Source organism: Danio rerio, chromosome 20, assembly GCF_049306965.1.
Source record: "Danio rerio strain Tuebingen ecotype United States chromosome 20, GRCz12tu, whole genome shotgun sequence".
Taxonomy (NCBI): Eukaryota; Metazoa; Chordata; class Actinopteri; order Cypriniformes; family Danionidae; genus Danio; species Danio rerio.
In genome coordinates this window covers 33,016,772-33,034,555 of record NC_133195.1, presented here as the reverse complement: position 1 = coordinate 33,034,555, position 17,784 = coordinate 33,016,772, and the positions used below count along the sequence as shown (strand labels likewise).

Below are 17,784 nucleotides of genomic sequence, written 5' to 3'. Positions count from 1 at the left end.
ACCTGCGCACTGCATTTCATGCACTCTTCTTATCCTGCCTTGACTTTTTTGATGAGCGTATGTTTGCTTATTGTTTTGATAAGTATTGACTGAGCAGTTGTGCAACACTATAAGGCTTCTCTCTCGTCATCAGTGGATGAACTCACGCATCTGGCTGAAAGCTGTCAATCAAAGTCCTCAGTTTGCAGATGCAGCAGCTGTAGTTCAGTACAAGAGCCAGTAGGAGGCAGAATAAACAACTGCACTCTGGATGAGACTCTACCAATCTACTACAGCGAGCGGTGTGTTTCGGCTTTCAGTTGTCTGCTTGAGTAGCTGTTTGCATGATCACAGAATGCATCGCCTAACCGGAAGGGTTTTAGCATTCATATTTTGTCATGGGGATTAGCGCAGACACCCGCAAGAGCCTGTGTGTTTAATCAGCATTAAATAAGAGGGATCAGAGATGTTTCAGCATTTATATAATGAAGGCAACTGTACAGCAAGCATGCATCTTTAGCACCCAGTTACAGGAAACAGCTTTTCATAGCACAGGCATACAATGAGAAAGAAAACTAGGTAATTATTTGTGCAGCATCTCACTTCGTAGAAAACGTAAGTTGTTCTTATTTGATGGAGAAATGTAAATAATTGCTAAAATATTTCTAAAGGTGGGTAGGTTGGTGTAATTTTTGATGGAGTTAATATGAGATTTAAATATAAAAATAAATCTATATATGAAACATTATAATTAAGTTGATGTCATATATAATGTAAAAGGAAATACTTTCAAATCAGAAAATAACATAACTATTTATTCTGAAACCCACCACGTGCGTGTCCGTTTGTTTTCAAACAGCGCGTTTATGTCCTTCGCTGCCATTAACAGCGCCATCTGGCGTTTCGTATGAATGGATCACATTATAAAACGACGTTTTTCATCGTCGACTGTTTATCTTAACCTCGGAATAATTCGCGAAATTTGCACACGATTGAAGATTTAGCTTAGGAAATATTAAACTTCACGTAGCAGTCTAACTCGCTGTGCACAGGTTTGAACCTCAGCCTTTATGAAATAACGTGACATGGCAGTTTAACCTAAAGCTGACATCGCTCAACAGGTATGTTCCTCCCTAAGTTACAGATCCTAACTTTACTTCATCCTGCAACCTGATTCATATTTTTGACACTAATAATATTTTGCTAAAACATCACATTATTGAAGCCTATATTTTTATAGTGAGGTAAAATGGAAAATGTATTAATATTTTTGACAGGACATATTGTAAATGTAAAATGTAAACAAGCATCTGTTATACGGCTGGTAACGTTACATTAAACTCCTAATTATAACTGTAAGGGAATTTGTCATAAATGTTGGCTTAGTAGTAACGTTATCTGTATTTTTAAAATGCTCTAATAGTTATTAAAAAGAAGCTTACACAAGACTAATGAGCAAATCTTTATGCAAACATGACACCTGTCATCTTTAAAAACACCTACAGCAATAATATATATATATATATATATATATATATATATATATATATATATATATATATATATATATATATATACACACATACTATAATAATTCCGTGGTTAATGTTTTTGTAGAGAGTAGAATAGCTGTTCTTTCAGAAGTTGCTAATTACTTAGCGCCTGAAGGCCAAAACTTACAAAGTGTAGTTGTAATCTATACAACCTTATTGTATAATGCAGCCAAGGGCTCTTCTCCATACAATGAAAACAGAACTAAAATAAGTAATAAAGTGAAAGGACAGTAGTTCTTCTGGAGTGAAGAGCACATGAGAGCAGAAACCTGATGCCACTCATATTATATCAGGCAAAGGCGTACTGACATACTGTACATCACTCTAAAGTTTCAGGTCTTTCATCAGTCTTGTAACCCAGACACATCAACCGTGCCCGTCGTACACGGTTTGGATCTCAGTGTGAGCTGTCACTGGACTCGTCTGTGTTGCAACCGTTCTGGGTCTTAGTTACAAATCATGAAAGGAACATGAAACAATTATAACAGCACCAAGCAGAGATTAAAAGAATATGTGAGGAGGCTCGGGACAGACTCGGGGAGACACAGATATTGAGAGGGGGTTGGATGCATCCTGAGCCTCCATGTTATGCATGCAGACTTTAATAAAAGAAGGAAAGGGAGCGATCTCTCTGTCGAATGCACAGGTCTCTGGTGGCTGCATTGTGAGTGTTTGAGACATTAACTTTACATGAGTATATGGGATGTGCTGTCGAACAGAGAAAGAAAATGTTTGAGATAAAGAAACTTTTGAAAGCACAAGTACTAATTTTTAAATAGATCCTTATTTGAATGCTTTAAAACTGTTATAAGTGGTATTTATTCTTCTACTTTTGTAGAATTGTTTTATCTGAAAAAAGTCAGCTTAATTGAGAGTTTTTCTGAGTTAAAAGTATCTAAACATTGTTAGAATAAAGATTGTTTACATTAGATAAAAAAAAAAAACATTATGGGATTCAATGTCTTATTTTGAGCAAGTATATTTGCAAAAATTTCCATATGATAAACAGTGCTTTAGGGTTGCATGATTTACCGGTACTATCATACTATGGCTTCAAAATACTGGTAGTGCTACTGTAGTTTTTAAACAGTAGTATCATCATTAACGGTTCTAATAGTTAATGTTACATGTGGAATGATTTAGCCATCGGCCGGTATAAGATTCTAACAGTATGATAACCTTGAATAAAATATTACGATTTCACAGTATTGTGATTAGTGCTCTAAAATATGTTCTTTTTTAAACGTCTAGGTAAAAAAAAAACTAAAACTTTTCCCCCTTTGAACACAAAATATTTTATTTTGAGAATATTTTGGAGCAGTAAACATGTCAGGCTAAATAGATCAAGTAAAATATTGTCGTCTGCTGTCTTTATTTGTTTCAAAAACACAATTATATACAAAAATGTATATATATATGCAATAACAAAAAAAAAGAGTCACAATAAACAAATAAAACAATGTCTGATAATACTTTTTTAATAGTAAGGGAATTATTAATTACATGTATCTATTATAACATATAAAACAGGGGTGGCTGGAAACAAAATGTTATTGAGGCTATAGTGGACCAAAGGTAAATATAGATGCCATGGGTAATTTCCTAGTTTATTTTATGATATTTAAAATAACTAGAAAACATTACTTTTTACTGTATTAACCCATACGGTATATTTAAAAAAAAAATGTATTATGAACATCTGACAGTAAAAACAAAAACAGTCTCATTTATAACAGAATGGAGTTACACTTGTTTTTGCCTTGATTTGTTCACCCATGTTTTCTGCATGTTCCTCTATCCGTCGAGTGACATTATTTACATTTAATCAGATTAATTTAAAAATCAGATTCATTTAATTGAACAAGGCATGGGATGATAACCGTTTTCAAGGTATAGTCTATTTCAAACTAGAAATTACCCCAACTCTTTCTATTCTTCTTACTCTCTTTTAAGATGAAATGGTGGGCCAAATCAAAGGTTACAATGGGCTAACTTTGGCCCGGGGGCCCTACTTTGGACATCTCTGATAAAAAAATATAGTATTTCTCACAATTTGCTTCATTTCAATGATTTGAATTATGAACTTATACTGTAAGAGGCTGCACAGTGACTCAGTGGTTAGCACTGTTGCCTCACAGCAAGAAAGTTGCTTGTTCAAATCCCGACTGGACCAGTTGCTGTTTCTGTGTGGAGTTTGCATGTTCTCCCTGTGTTGGTGTGGGTAGCTTCTGGGTGCTCTGGCACTCGTGGCTTTTGCTATAGGTGAATTGAATAAACTAAATTGACCGTAGTGTATGTGTGTGAATGTGAGTGTATTTGTGTATACCAGTACTGGTTTGTAATTGGAAGGGCATCCACTGCGTAAAACATATGCTGGAATAGTTGGCGGTTCATTTCGCTGTGGCAACCACTGATATATATATATATATATATATATATATATATATATATATATATATATATATATATATATATATATAGTAAGGGACTAAGCCGAAGGAAAATTTATGAATGAATTAATACAGTATCACAATACTACTTGGTGTTGTGATACTTCAGCTGGTATACTATCATGAATTTATAGTATCGGGACAACCATACAGTGCTTAAAATATAAAATTTTAATTAAAATGCAACCTTTAAATATTTTATAAAAGAAAATGAAATAAAATGAATGATAATACAATATGTATTAATATACATTATTCACAAAAATGAAAATAATAATAAATTCAATTCATAAAATACAATTTTACCATATAGAAATAAGTAAAATAAACATTTTAAATGATAAAAAAAGTATAATCCATTATGTGGCATTTATATTTATACTATACTAGTTTACACATTAATGTTATAAAAATCAATTTTGCATTTTATTTCAGTGAAAATATCTAAACATCCTCAAAACTAAATAATTTACTTAAGAAACTGAATTTAATTCTAAAATAGTTACACTGTTTTGCTTTTGAGATCTTAAGTCATAAGTGTTTAATTGTGATTTTAATAGTGTGTCTAAAAAGTACTAAATGTATAAATAAATATTGAAAGTTTTGTTTTTTAATAGACATGATATGGCAAATTCTTATTTTATGGATCCATTTTGCAGTATTCCTTTTAAACGATTTATTAATAAAAGTTCTTCTATACATTTGTTTTCAGTAAGTAATTTCGCTTTGATATATGTCACAATAGGGGAAAAACGTTGCTTGCAATTTTCATTTCATGTCACATTTTTGCAGTAATATTCTGTGGTTTTCTTTTTAACCTAAACATGCTTTCTTGACATTGTTACCTTTTATCAAGTAAGACAGTTTTTCCATTGAAGCGGAGTTAAAGGCTCATCATGTATTGAGGGTACAAATTCAAACCTGCAGGTCTATAGAAAGCAACTACACATGTATCGTGCCCTGTCTCCCTTGCACTTCTTTAATATTCCATCAGTTCATGCGCTCAAAGTCAGGGGGCTAATATGAAACCACTCTGTTCTTATATAATGCAGGGGCTGCTGGAGTGTCCTCCATCTGAGATCCAGGAAAGAGAGGCCATCCTCGCTCACCGGCTCTGTTCCCTTGTGTGAAATGAAAGGTTGGTGTCTTTTCAAAGCTGACAGCTGTCATAGGCACAGGCTGAGGAAGGTTAACCATCTCTCATAAAGCCATCTGAGACTCCCAGTGCACACTGGGAGTGCTGCTTTACTGTGTGCTTGAAATGCAAGTATGCATGCTTGAGGTGAGGGGGAACATATGATAGCACTGGAGGTAAGAGAACACTTGCTTCTAGCTTGGTAAAAGTAAGGACTTAATAGGTGTGTATGCTTATAATAAAATCAGGTTTTGATATATTAACTACACTCACTGGCCACTTTTTAGGTACACCTGTCCAACTACTCGCTAAAGCAAATTTCTCTTCAGCCAATCACATGGCAGCACTCCAGTGTAAGCACCCCAAGCATGTAGACATGGTCAAGACGGTCTACTGCAGTTCAAACAGAGCATCAGAATGGGGAAGAAAGCTGATTATAATGACTTTAAACGTGGCATGGTTGTTGGTGCCAGACAAACTGGTCTGAGTATTTCAGAAACTGCTGATCTACTGTGATTTTCATGCACAACCATCTCTAGGGTTTACAGAGAATGGTCTGAAAAAGAGAAAATATCCAGTGAGCAGCAGTTCTGTGGGTGCAAATGTCTTGTTGATGCTAAATGGCTGAGGAGAATGGTCAAACATTGTTCGAGCTCATAGAAAGGCAACAGTAGCTCAAATAACCACTCATTACAACCAAGGTACGCAGAAAGGCATCTCTGAATGCACAACACGTCGAACATTGAGGCGGATGGGCTACAGCAGCAGAAGACCACACTAGGTGCAACTCCTGTTAGCTAAGATCAGGAAACGGAGGCTACAATTCACACAGGCTCACCAAAATTGAACTGCGAAAGATTAAAAAAAAACATTGCCTGGTCTGATGAGTTGCAATTTCTGCTGTGACATTCAGATGCTAGAGTCAGAATTTGGCATCAACAACCTGAAAGCATGGATCCATCCTGTCTTATCAACGGTCCAGGCTGCAGGTGGTGGTGTAATGTAGTGAGGGATATTTATAGTTTCTAATTATCGTCAATGTAGTGCAAAGTAGGGCTCAAAAATGGGTCCATTGTCCTACCTGACCAGAGATCAGATGTTGCTCAAAGTGGAAAAAATCGACCTGGAAACATTTGATCGATTATAGATTCTGAATATTTTGATGAAACTTTTTGATTAATCGAGCAACCCTATTTAGGGCCATTTAATAATTGCACATCAAATAAATATATTTATTTATTCAGCAAGACAAGGCAAAGCAAGTTTATTCACATAGGCAATTCAATTCACATTGGCAATTCAAAGTTCTTTACATAAACAAGAATAAAAGAAACAAGTTTAAGAATTAAAAAACAACAGATAATAAAATGATTAAAAACAGATTAAAATGTCTTAAAGGAGGTTTTAAAGATTTATTGCTTATTTATTTATTATTCTATTTAATTGTATTGTATTGTTATTATCAGGGTTTACTGTATTTTTTCAGTTGATATATTTATATATATAAAAATTTATATATATATATATATATATATATATATATATATATATTAGTATTTATTTTATGCATTGTTTAATAATATAATATTTTTTTATGTATTGTTTAATAATATAACTAGCACTAGCCTTTTTCTGTTCACTCTGTTTGTTAGAAGTATGCTAATGGCCTTTTATCAGAGAGAATGCTGTAGCCAGGAGCACTGTTGGCGATCTGTGTTTAGCAATGAGCTGAATGACTTGGATTGGAAGGTTGAGATGATTTGGTTTTGGGCTTTTCCTCCAGCTCAGCTTAGCCTGATCTGATTTAATTGAAGCTCTGCTCTTCCTCCAGGCGTGTTTGTTGGGACTGTAAAGCCCTGTGTGAGTCTCTCTGTTTTTATTTTATGTGTGTGCCCATCTGACCTTTTACATCTCAAGCTAAATTCCTGTCCTGTGTTGTCATCGTCTTATCGGTTGGCAGAATCGCAGTGCATGTGCTGGTGCTGTTTCCGGTTATGTCACTATGTGTAAGATAACATTTGTCATCTTGCTGGACCTGCTGTTGTGTGTTCATAAGTTGCAGAGCAAATACTCCCATTGAAGGCCTTTAAATGGACAAAATCCTTTCTTTCTTTTCTTCCTTGAATGACTAACAAACGGAGGCTTTGTGAAATACCTCCCTCTATTTTCTCTAGTCATTTTTGGCCTCCCTCATAGCCATTATTCAGATCCCCTTCTTATGTGACCTTTAACCTCGGGACCAGACAGAACCACACAGGAAGAAATGGCCATGTGATACATTGGCACTCATAGGGTCAAAGTTTGGTGGGTTTAGATGGTTAAAATCGTGTTTGTCTATTCAGACGTGTCTATAGTGAAGGATTTTGGACTGTGTTTTTGTAAAACATGTTGTTTTTCTTCGGGGTCTTTAGACACATGATTTGAGATAATATGATTGACTGGGTAGAAACTGGAATTAGATTTTTTATTTTTATTTTCTGGTTTAAATTCAGCTTCACACTCATGGAAAAACTCAAATATATTCTGAAATATCTTTAACAAATGCAGGAAATCTGAACCTTTTTAGTGATGTCATGATATTTTCAACCTAGAATAAAAAGAATGTATACAGATGCAGTAACTCTTGTTTCACGCCACAAGCGTAAGCAGAGCATGAGCAGCGTGTGTTTTTTCAACATCCATGTTAACTAGGTTTGGTTACCAAAACCTGGTGCCATTATAGCACCGGTACCTTTGTAACCGGTATGTACCGGATCAAATCAGCATTTGAATTTCAGTGCCTAATTTCGGTGCCACTGGTGCTGCGACAACAACGTAAGAAGCATCAAAGAGGTGCATCAAAGGCATCTCTAAACATTTAATTCTAAACAAGGAATATGGTCAGGCAATGTCAGGCATTTGTTATTGTCGCTAGGGAACGGACGCACGTAACGCGTGCAGTACAGTGCATTCAGCCTGGTTTTCGGTGAGCGAGAGCGACACACTTGCGATCAACATGCACGATCGCGTTCATCAAATTTGTTTAGATTAAGCATTCTAAAGCGTATTTTACAAGCAAGGATTCTGATACAGCAACGTGCTTTACAAAAGTTGCGTGTAAGGGGGAAACACGTCAAACTTAATGACACATTTGTGGGCTCAAAAAGGCAAAGGAATGCCTCTCTCGCGTGCTCTAGGTGTCACGTGCAATCGCTCCCTCGGGCACTCGCTTCCTCTGCCTTCGCGGCTCTTGCTCTCTCTGTGACGGTGCTGTGCGCATCAGTTGCCTGCATTCTTCAGAAATTAACGCCCAAATTGACTCGGGTAATAAAAAGATTAAACTTCAGTCATGTTCATGTTGTGAAACACTATCAAAATGTCCATGGTTGATGGTATTAGACTTCTGTTTTCAATAGCGATTTTAACACTTTTAATATAGTAAGTCCTCAGCTATGCAGAGACCATTATTAATCAGAAATCTCGTGTGCATAGTTTTACGTTAGGAAATGCAGTCTTGAATTTACAAACAGTCGGCAAGTACCAAAGAACAGATGTAACACATTGATCAAATGTAGTTTTCAGTCACGCTCATGTAAGTCATATTCAACTGGTTTAGTTTTGCCTTCATTCATTTTTGATTTTCGTCTTTAACACATGATTTATTTACAACACATTTTTAAACATAATAGTTTAACTAACTCGTTTCTAATATCTACTTTTTTATCTTCCCCTTGGTGACAGTCAGTGCAGAACATTTTACTAGTTATTTTGCAAGACAGGTGTATTCTGACAAAGTCCCTTTAAGTCTTTAATTAAGATTGAAGTGTCATTTAAAGACTTAGTTAACTACGAAAGTTGAAATAATTAGTCAAATTATTTTGTAACTTTTTTGTTTAGTATATCAGAAATATAAAGTAATTATTTCTTAAGGAGGCTAGTAATACTGACCTTATTTTTATTTAAATTAAAAATAGCTTTTATTCACGGAATAAACAATAAGAAATAGGACTTATTATGACTCCAGAATAATAATTCTTTTTAGGAAACACTGTTAAAAAATTCTGAAACATTAGTTTAAATGAATGGGAACGCAAAACAAATTGACCTCCACTGTAGGCCTATCTGTTAAAGTTTACAGGTGAAACAATGTGCCTTGATGTACTTGAATGTTAGAAAATTGTTATCCTACACCAGTACAAAGTTACTTGTCAAATAAATTAACAAGGAACATTATTTTGAGTTTAAGTTATTTAATTATCTTGTTTGTGAATACTACAGAGTGATGCATGAAAAAAATGACTTCGAATAATTTTTAGGTATTTTGTGATATATATGTTAAAATATGCTTCCAAAAGTACGTGGACCCTATCACAGGTAATTGTCTTCTGATCGAGTGCACCTGAAAAGACATGAATGACACTCCTCTTAGAGCATGAGAAGCATACAGTTCTTAAGGATCTATATCATTTGTAAAACAAAGACTTGCAGCTTAAGGAAACAGAAAAGGAGGACATTGCCGCGGGCCTCTTGGAGCAGATTAAAAGTTTAAAAAAAAAAATGTGTGTGTATAGATCTTTTTCATGGCTGCTGCATGGTGGGCGCCATAGCGACCAGCTTCTTCCGGTAGAATGCTAAAAACTTCCGTTTACAGCGTTTACAACTGGTAATTTGCACTCCGAAAATGGGTTTTAATAGCATTTTTAATATATTACAGAGTGTTTTTGTGACACACAACTTAGAAATGTGTCTGTTAAAGCCGTTTTAATCTGTCAGATGTGGTTCAAGCCCGTCAGTAATACAAGAAAAACGTTCTCCTAGTTCACGTGTCTACCGTCAAAAAATACAGTGTGTGTGTGTGTGTTCCCGGCCTGTCAGCTGTTAGCTCAGCGGCTCTTCAATACACACACACACAGACACACACACACACACACACACACACAGGCAATACTTAGCTGCATTATAGAGCAAACCGTATTATTAGCATGAAACTTATGTAAGTCATGCAATTTACAAAAATGACCAATAAAAGTCAGTTATTGATACTCTGCTGGCTGATTTGCTGTTCATTCTAATCGCGAACTGTTTATGTTTCATTTCATTTGTTGTTTTTGCCACGGTTTGTGTTTTTCTGTCATTTCGAAATGACACCAGCCTATATTTTCACGTTGTCAGCGATGACGAGGCTTCATTTAAACGGCAGAAGATGCCGTCTGACAATGAGGGAAAAAAGCCTCACAGCAGCTGTTTTCCATCCTATTAGATCGCATTTTTAAATGATCAGTCCAGGAGATGGTTCTGATGGACAACAGAAATAGTTCAAAGATGATAAAAGCTGGTAAAATAAATTAAAACTATCGTTTCAAAGCTGTCCAAATGTGACTGTTTACATGCATCAGCTGCTGACCGGAAATTCTTAGCATTCTCCTAGAGCATACATGCAAAGCATCATGGGTAATTTTGCGTTGTAAGAAAAAGATCTATATGTTGAAGTCATAATTATTTGACCCCATTTGATTTTTTTTTTTCTTTTTAAATATTTCCAAAATGATGTTCAACAGAGCAAGGAAATTTTCACAGTATATCTGATAATATTTTTTCTTCTGAAGAAAGTCTTGTTTGTTTTATATCAGCTAGAATAAAAGCAGTTTTGAATTTTTTAAAAAACATTTTAAGATCAAAATTATTAGCCCCTTTAAGCTATATTTATATTTTTTTCTATAGTCTACATCAGTGGTTCTCAAACTGTGGTACATGTACCACTAGTGGTACGCAGGCTTCCTTCTAGTGGTACAAGAAGGAATGAAATATGTCATGTACATGCTACACATTTCAAAATTTATCAAAAATGATCTATATAATATACCATATATGCCATATAGCCTATATTTCTGAGGTTATCTGCCAAGTTTTTTTTAACTGTGCAGAGTTGTAGCTGCTTTACTGGGCCTACTACGCTACTGTATTTCAATACTACTCATTTTTGGTGGCACTTGGAAAGACCTTTTTTTTCTGAGGTGGTACTTGATGAAAAAAGTTTGAGAACCACTAGTCTACATAATAAACCATCGTTATATAATAACTTGCCTAATTACCCTAACCTGCATAGCTAACCTAATTAACTAATTAATATTTACAACTGACAAAAAACTGAAGCAATATGCCTTGGTTTGCTGTGTTTGCTATAGAGAAAGCAATCTCGTACTGTTTGCTTTCAGCTCAGTGATACTTTTTTTTAGGGCACTTTTCTTTCCCCAACTCATCTGAGCTTTAAATGTCACAGAACTAATGACTCTGAAGCCAAAACATTTTTATGCTGATTCAGTTTACCTATTTTTACAACCAAATTAGCAGATTTAACAAGCTAGAAACAACAACAGTTTAAAATATGAGTACATGAACAAGGTATTTGAACTGTCAGCTGAACTATCTACAATGATTACAGAAATTAGTTATTAAAACTATTATGTTCATAAATGTGTTGAAAAAATCTTATCTCCGTTAAACAGAAATTGGGAAAAATAAAATCTGGGACGCTAATAATTCAGGGGACTAATAATTCTGACTTTAACTGTATAGAAAGATAGACAGATAGACAGACAGACAGACAGACAGACAGACAGACAGACAGACAGACAGACAGACAGACAGACAGACAGACAGACAGACAGACAGACAGACAGACAGASATAGATAGATAGATTGATCTGTGCATCAGCTGCCAAAAGAGAGATGCCTGTGCACTGCTTCTGTACCCGTACATGCTGTTCATGCGCTGCTCATGCTCTGCTACGCTTGTGGTGTGAAACCGGTTGAAGAGTGTAGTTTATTGCTTGGCCAGTTTTTATTATAGCTCATGTTTTGGCAATCCCTTTGGGTTTTATATGTGTCAAAGTCAGGAAAAATGAATCAGAGAAAATCTCTATCTAAAGTTAGAGTAAACATCTACTTGGATTTTTTTTCAATGTATTTGTGCATCTGTTGATTTTGGATTATGTGTGGAACTGTTTAGTAGTATTTAAAAACTTGCCAGCACAAGCACGAATCAATGCCTTTGACAAACAGAGCAGTTATTTTATAAAATTTTTAATTGTTGCACTTTTATTATAATTTTATTTTAAGCACTGTCTATGATATGAAAATATTTTTCCAGATATATTTCCTCAAAATAAGACACTGAATTTCATAACTTTTATAATCCGATGTAAAAAATGTTTGGTATTGTGTGAAATACTAGAGGAAAATTCTAATTATCTGAGGTTTTAGGAAGATATTTTTGAATGGAACTGGTCAATGTTTAGATGATAAAATTTCTGTTCATCTGCTCATATGCCTAATAAATACCAGCACCGCAGCTTTGTTTTCAGCAATAATCAAGAAAGCAATGTTATTTGTGCTGTTCAATAAATGCCACCTAAAGGCAGAAAGTGAAGTTGCATTTTTTTTTTATTTAGCTTGTTTACTGTTTTTGTTTTGTACTCTTACTTTATTGTAAATTACTTTATATTTTAAAATTATGATTTAAATCACTACCCTATATGTACTGTAATCATTGTAGAGCTGATTCAATACCTCATATTTTAAACTGTTGTTGTTTCTAGCTTGTTAAATCTGCTAATTTGGTTGTAAAAATAGGTAAACCGAATCATCATAACATTTTTGTGGCTTCAGAGTCATTAGTTCTGTGACAATTAAAGCTCAGATGAGTTGGGGAAAGAAAAGTGCCCTAAATAAAGTATCATTGAGCTGAAAGCAAACAGTACGAAATTGCTTTCTGTGGTTATATTAACAAACACAACAAGCCAAGGCATATTGCTTCAGTTTTTTTGTCAGTTGTAAATATTTTAAGGGCCTTTTACTCCAGGCTGCTCAAAAACTGTGATTCCCAATGCAACGTTTGACCTTCTCCAGACAGCTGCAAAAGAGGGATTATCCCCTTTTGGGCTTCAGCGAATGTATTATTGAAATGACTTTTCCTCAATTCTCAAAATACTTCAGTCAACCTGATCTATGGCAGTACAGAGCTCAGATGGACTAGACTGAAAAAAAAAAAAAAAAAAAAAAAACAGGCTAAGACCTGACTGCAGGATGTTTAGTTGATAATATACTAATAACTTTTTGTTTGCTTTTAGTATAAATAATATATATATATATATATATATATATATATATATATATATATATATATATATATATATATATATATATATGGATTTAAATAAATGTAAAATTTGACTGAATTTTTTTAGCAAGAATGAATTAAATTGAAAAAAGTGAAAATAGAGAAATTACAGAATGATTTATGAATTTATGCTGTGGAATAATATAATATAATATAAATGCAATATATTAACACACAACTCTCTGGAATTCTTGATTTTGATTGGTCAATCACAACATTCCAAGGTATGTTATTCCCAGATAACAACCATTGCAACTAATAACACAGGCTCATCCGGGTACTTCACAATCATTTGGGTTGCTATTGAATATATTCATAGATACATACCTGTATTCAAATATAGATGCATACAATAGGTTAGTGAAGGTTGCTTGCAACTTGTTTATTTATTTATTTTTTTGTGGCAGGTAATCGCATAATAAAAGGCATCGAGGGGTCAGGTTGCTGATAAGCCTCTTGGGTTTTATTCTGTAAGAACAACTGGTTAGATGTAAATATAATATAATATAATATAATATAATATAATATAATATAATATAATATAATATAATATAATATAGGGCTTCACTGTGGCGCAGTGGGTAGCGCTGGAGCCTCACAGCAAGACGGTCACTGGTTCAAGCCTCAGCTGGGCCACTTGGCATTTTTGTGTGAAGTTTGTATTTTCTCCCTGTGTTCGTGTGGGTTTTCATCAGGTGCTCTGGTTTTTCCCACAAGTCCAAAAACATGTCATGCACTATAGGTTAATTGGGTAAGCTTAATTGTCTGTAGTGTCTGTATTTGATTGAGAGTTTATGAGTGTATGTATCATATGTTTCCCACTGATGGGTTGCAGCTGGATAAGTTGGTGGTTCATTCCGCTGTTGCGACCCCAGATTAATAAAGGGACTAAGCCAAAAAGAAAATGAATAATATAATATAATATAATATAATATAATATAATATAATATAATATAATATAATATAATATAATATAATATAATATAATATAATATAAACAGTTATAAAAAGCAGTTGTAAAAAGATGTCTTCAAAATCACAGTACAGTATAGTATTTATATTGAATTTCACAGTATATGACTCATAAATGCAAAACGCTGTGCAGATTAGTTCAACTCTAAACAAATGGAATGGCAAATGTTCAAATCCCACATTGCTAATTTGTATGTGCTACACAAGTATTTCACATTTCACTGTTTCATTTGAAATCTCGGTTCATGTATTATGTACCCGAATTTGATTTCACCAGCTGTCCCATAAGAAGTGGACTGTCCCACTGGGAAAACTCCCAGCCCTTATATGGCCAGCTCATCCTTGGAGCAGAGACATATGTAATGAGCAGTATCATTCACAACTGGCAGTGCTAGAACAGTCTTGGTCTTTGATTAAATGAAAAGGAGTTCAGCCGTGGCAATGTTATTGATCACACACAGAACTGATGGACTAATAGACAATCTGAGTCATGTCTGTGGGTCACTATATTGATGAGCCACAGGAGGTCAGTTAAGACCGGGGACAGGTCACTATGGAGACCACGAGAACCCTGTGTCCCAAAGCCATTGACCTTGGCGTTTATGCTTTAATAATATTGATCATAGGTACAGACTTCTGTAAGGAATCTCATCTCTGTTCTGGCATAAAGAAATAGGCACGATGTGGTGTTCACACGTGTGAGCGAGTATTATTCGAGTTCTTCTTCAAATGACTTGATTCTGCGGTGTCTGCAGGCAAACAGCAGAGATGAGCCTGAGGGGACATATGTGATTTAGGATTTGTGCCCACCGTGGTTGCCCCAGGCAAAGCAGACTCCAGCTGAACCCATCTGTGCAGAGACACATTATCATGGACCCTCAGAATACTTCATTAGATCTTTTTTCTTCCTCTGTGATTTCATTTTCCCCCCATCCCATAGTACTAGAGCTGCAGGAATACTCTTTAAAGAAATGTGCATTTTTATTCAACATTTGATGTAATCTCAACTGAAACATGTAGGCGGGATATATAGTAGCTCCTCCCCTTTAAAAAGAAAGATGAATAATGTTTTGTTTATATTACAGCCCTTTCAGTGAGAGTGGTTGAGCTCTAGTGCATTTTATGAAAAACAAATTTTAAACGTGAAGGATGTGGGACATGTCAGATACTATTATTTTTTTGTTTTAAAAAAAGTTAATACAGAAGTACTGCAATAAAAGTTTATAGTTTTAATAAAATTTGTATTTGGTTGCAATCAAAATAAATAAAATCACCAAAAGTAATTTGTTGTTTCAAGTTAATATGTATCAGATATAGTGTTATGCCAGAAGGTATAGTGACATGAATCAGTTGAAAGTATTTTTCAAATTCATTGAATTATTCATCAAAGAGATTCATATAAAATGCTGATTCATCCAGCAAAAAAAGATAAAGATAAAACAAGCGAAGTCTTTGAGTGAGTCATTAAATCAGTCTTTTAATAAATAAATCATTTAAATTAAATAATCATATTAATTACTCGGATTACTTTTATAGTTTAAATGCACATGTTTCAATTTATTTATTTACTTTTTTGTTTTATATTGAATTGGCAGGAGTTTAGAGTTAGTTTAGAACCATGAAAAAGTACTGAAAGTCATATGTGATATATATGATTTAGTTTTTTGTTTTTTTAAAGGATTAGTTGCATTGTAGATTTATCAATTGTATTCAATAACATTTTTATTTTAAATCACTGATACTAGACCTGAGCTTGCAGCAACTAATTAATAGATAAATCACTTTCATTATTGATGAACTGCAATTCTGTTATTAAAATGAACTGAATCAGTGCTGGGCAGTAGCGTCACTACTAGCTTAACTACATTTCTCAGTAGCATGGCAGTAGCATCTCTACTTTATAAATGAAATAGCTTTTCTTTAGCGAAGCTAGTTTTTTAGTTAGGTGGCACAGTAGCGTCCACACAAGCTACATTTACTGATCGTGGATCAATAAGTGACGGCACCAACATTCATATAGCTTTGAGGCCAGTGTCTAGCTGATGAAGAGGTGTAAATATATATACAATATAATGCTTATTCCTAAACATTTCCCGTTACTATAGTATTTTAAATGTGTAACAACTGGTTTATTGGATTTTTTGTTTTTGCTTTTATATACTATTATTTGTTTCTGTTGGGTACATGTGCTGTTTCATGGACATATCTTAGATCACTAAGATATGATTGATTTAGATTTAAGTTGCTTAAATTTAAAAATGAAAATCGCAAAAATAGCTTAGATGTATTTTTTTATTGCAATACAAAATTGCTTAGAAGTACCTTTTAGCTTAGCTTGCTACATTTGCCAGAGGGTAGCTTTTAGTGTAGTTAAGCTACATTTTAAGAAGAGTAGTTATTAGCTTAGCTCACTACAGTACATTTTCCAAGTAGCTTTCCCAACACTGTGAATCATCAATTAACTGTTGCCACTGCCTCTAAAGCTGCTTTATACAAAACTTTGCAACATTACCACTTTATGATACTAATTATATTTATATTATAATAAACTGAATTAAAATTTACTGAGCTATAAAATGACATTATTGTTTTAGACTAAATTTAGTTTTTTAAGGAAAACTGTGAATTTTTGAATATTGATTGAAAGTGAATTTGAAACAGTTCATATTGCATATTATGCTTCAGTATATAAATAAATGAGACTTTAAACTATTTGTTTATGTTTTTTGTCTTTTGTTTCCAATTATTATGATATTATCATTATATATTATGTATAGTAACTCCATGCATAATTAATTTAGTATTTTCTTTAAGGAAAAGGCTGTATGTTATAGTGAATGATATTTCAGAATGATTCAAACGTTCATCATAAGAATGATTCATTAGAGTCATTTGTTTCAGAAACTGGGCTACTGGGCTATAGTTGTTCTGTGTGTTTTTGATTTACTGAAATGAACTGGTTCATAAGAGTGATTTATTCAGTGCACTATCCTGGTCACATTCCGTTTCAATATTATTTTGCACACAGTACTTTTATTGTTTCATTTTCAGTATTTGAGTAAAATCTAGTTTCTTTTGCAGAGGCATTGAAGATTCTGCAATGGCAGCATATATTGAGCAGTATCTGAAGTTCTTCAAGATCAGTCCGTCTATCCCTAAGCCATATCAAAATTACTTCATGCTCTTTTCTGTGCTTTCTTGTGCAGCATACAGGTTTCTTTTCCTCTCTTATTTTATTCGTTTCCCTCTGTTTTTTCCGCTCTCTCATCTCTGTATTTCCTCTGGTAGGTCCTGAGGGATGAACCCTTGTTCCTATACATTTTCTTTATATAAAGTTCTCTAGGGACCTGGCAACTCACACACGCACACACACATGTTCACTCTCCCGGTAATGTGTTTCTGTGTGATGTCTATGGTGCATCTGCTCCAGGCCCTTCATTTTCAACCAGTCCATCACATTGGTTCCGGTCCATCCGAAAGATAGATGCCTGGTGTGGGCTTTAAAATAGAATAATGTATACATAATTCATGCAGTGC

General features: G+C 34.2%; 1 long non-coding RNA gene across 9 annotated transcripts in view; it reads left to right on the top strand.

The window, feature by feature from the left end:
* Positions 1 to 890: 890 nt before the first annotated feature.
* LOC137488661 (uncharacterized) overlaps positions 891 to 17,784 on the top strand; it is a 331,464-nt gene continuing 314,570 nt past the window's right edge. For all 9 annotated transcript variants that reach the window (XR_012395836.1, XR_012395831.1, XR_012395830.1 and 6 more), the window contains exons 1-2: positions 891 to 1,100; positions 5,035 to 5,120. This is a non-coding gene — a long non-coding RNA (uncharacterized lncRNA). The remainder of the gene's footprint in view (positions 1,101 to 5,034; positions 5,121 to 17,784) is intronic.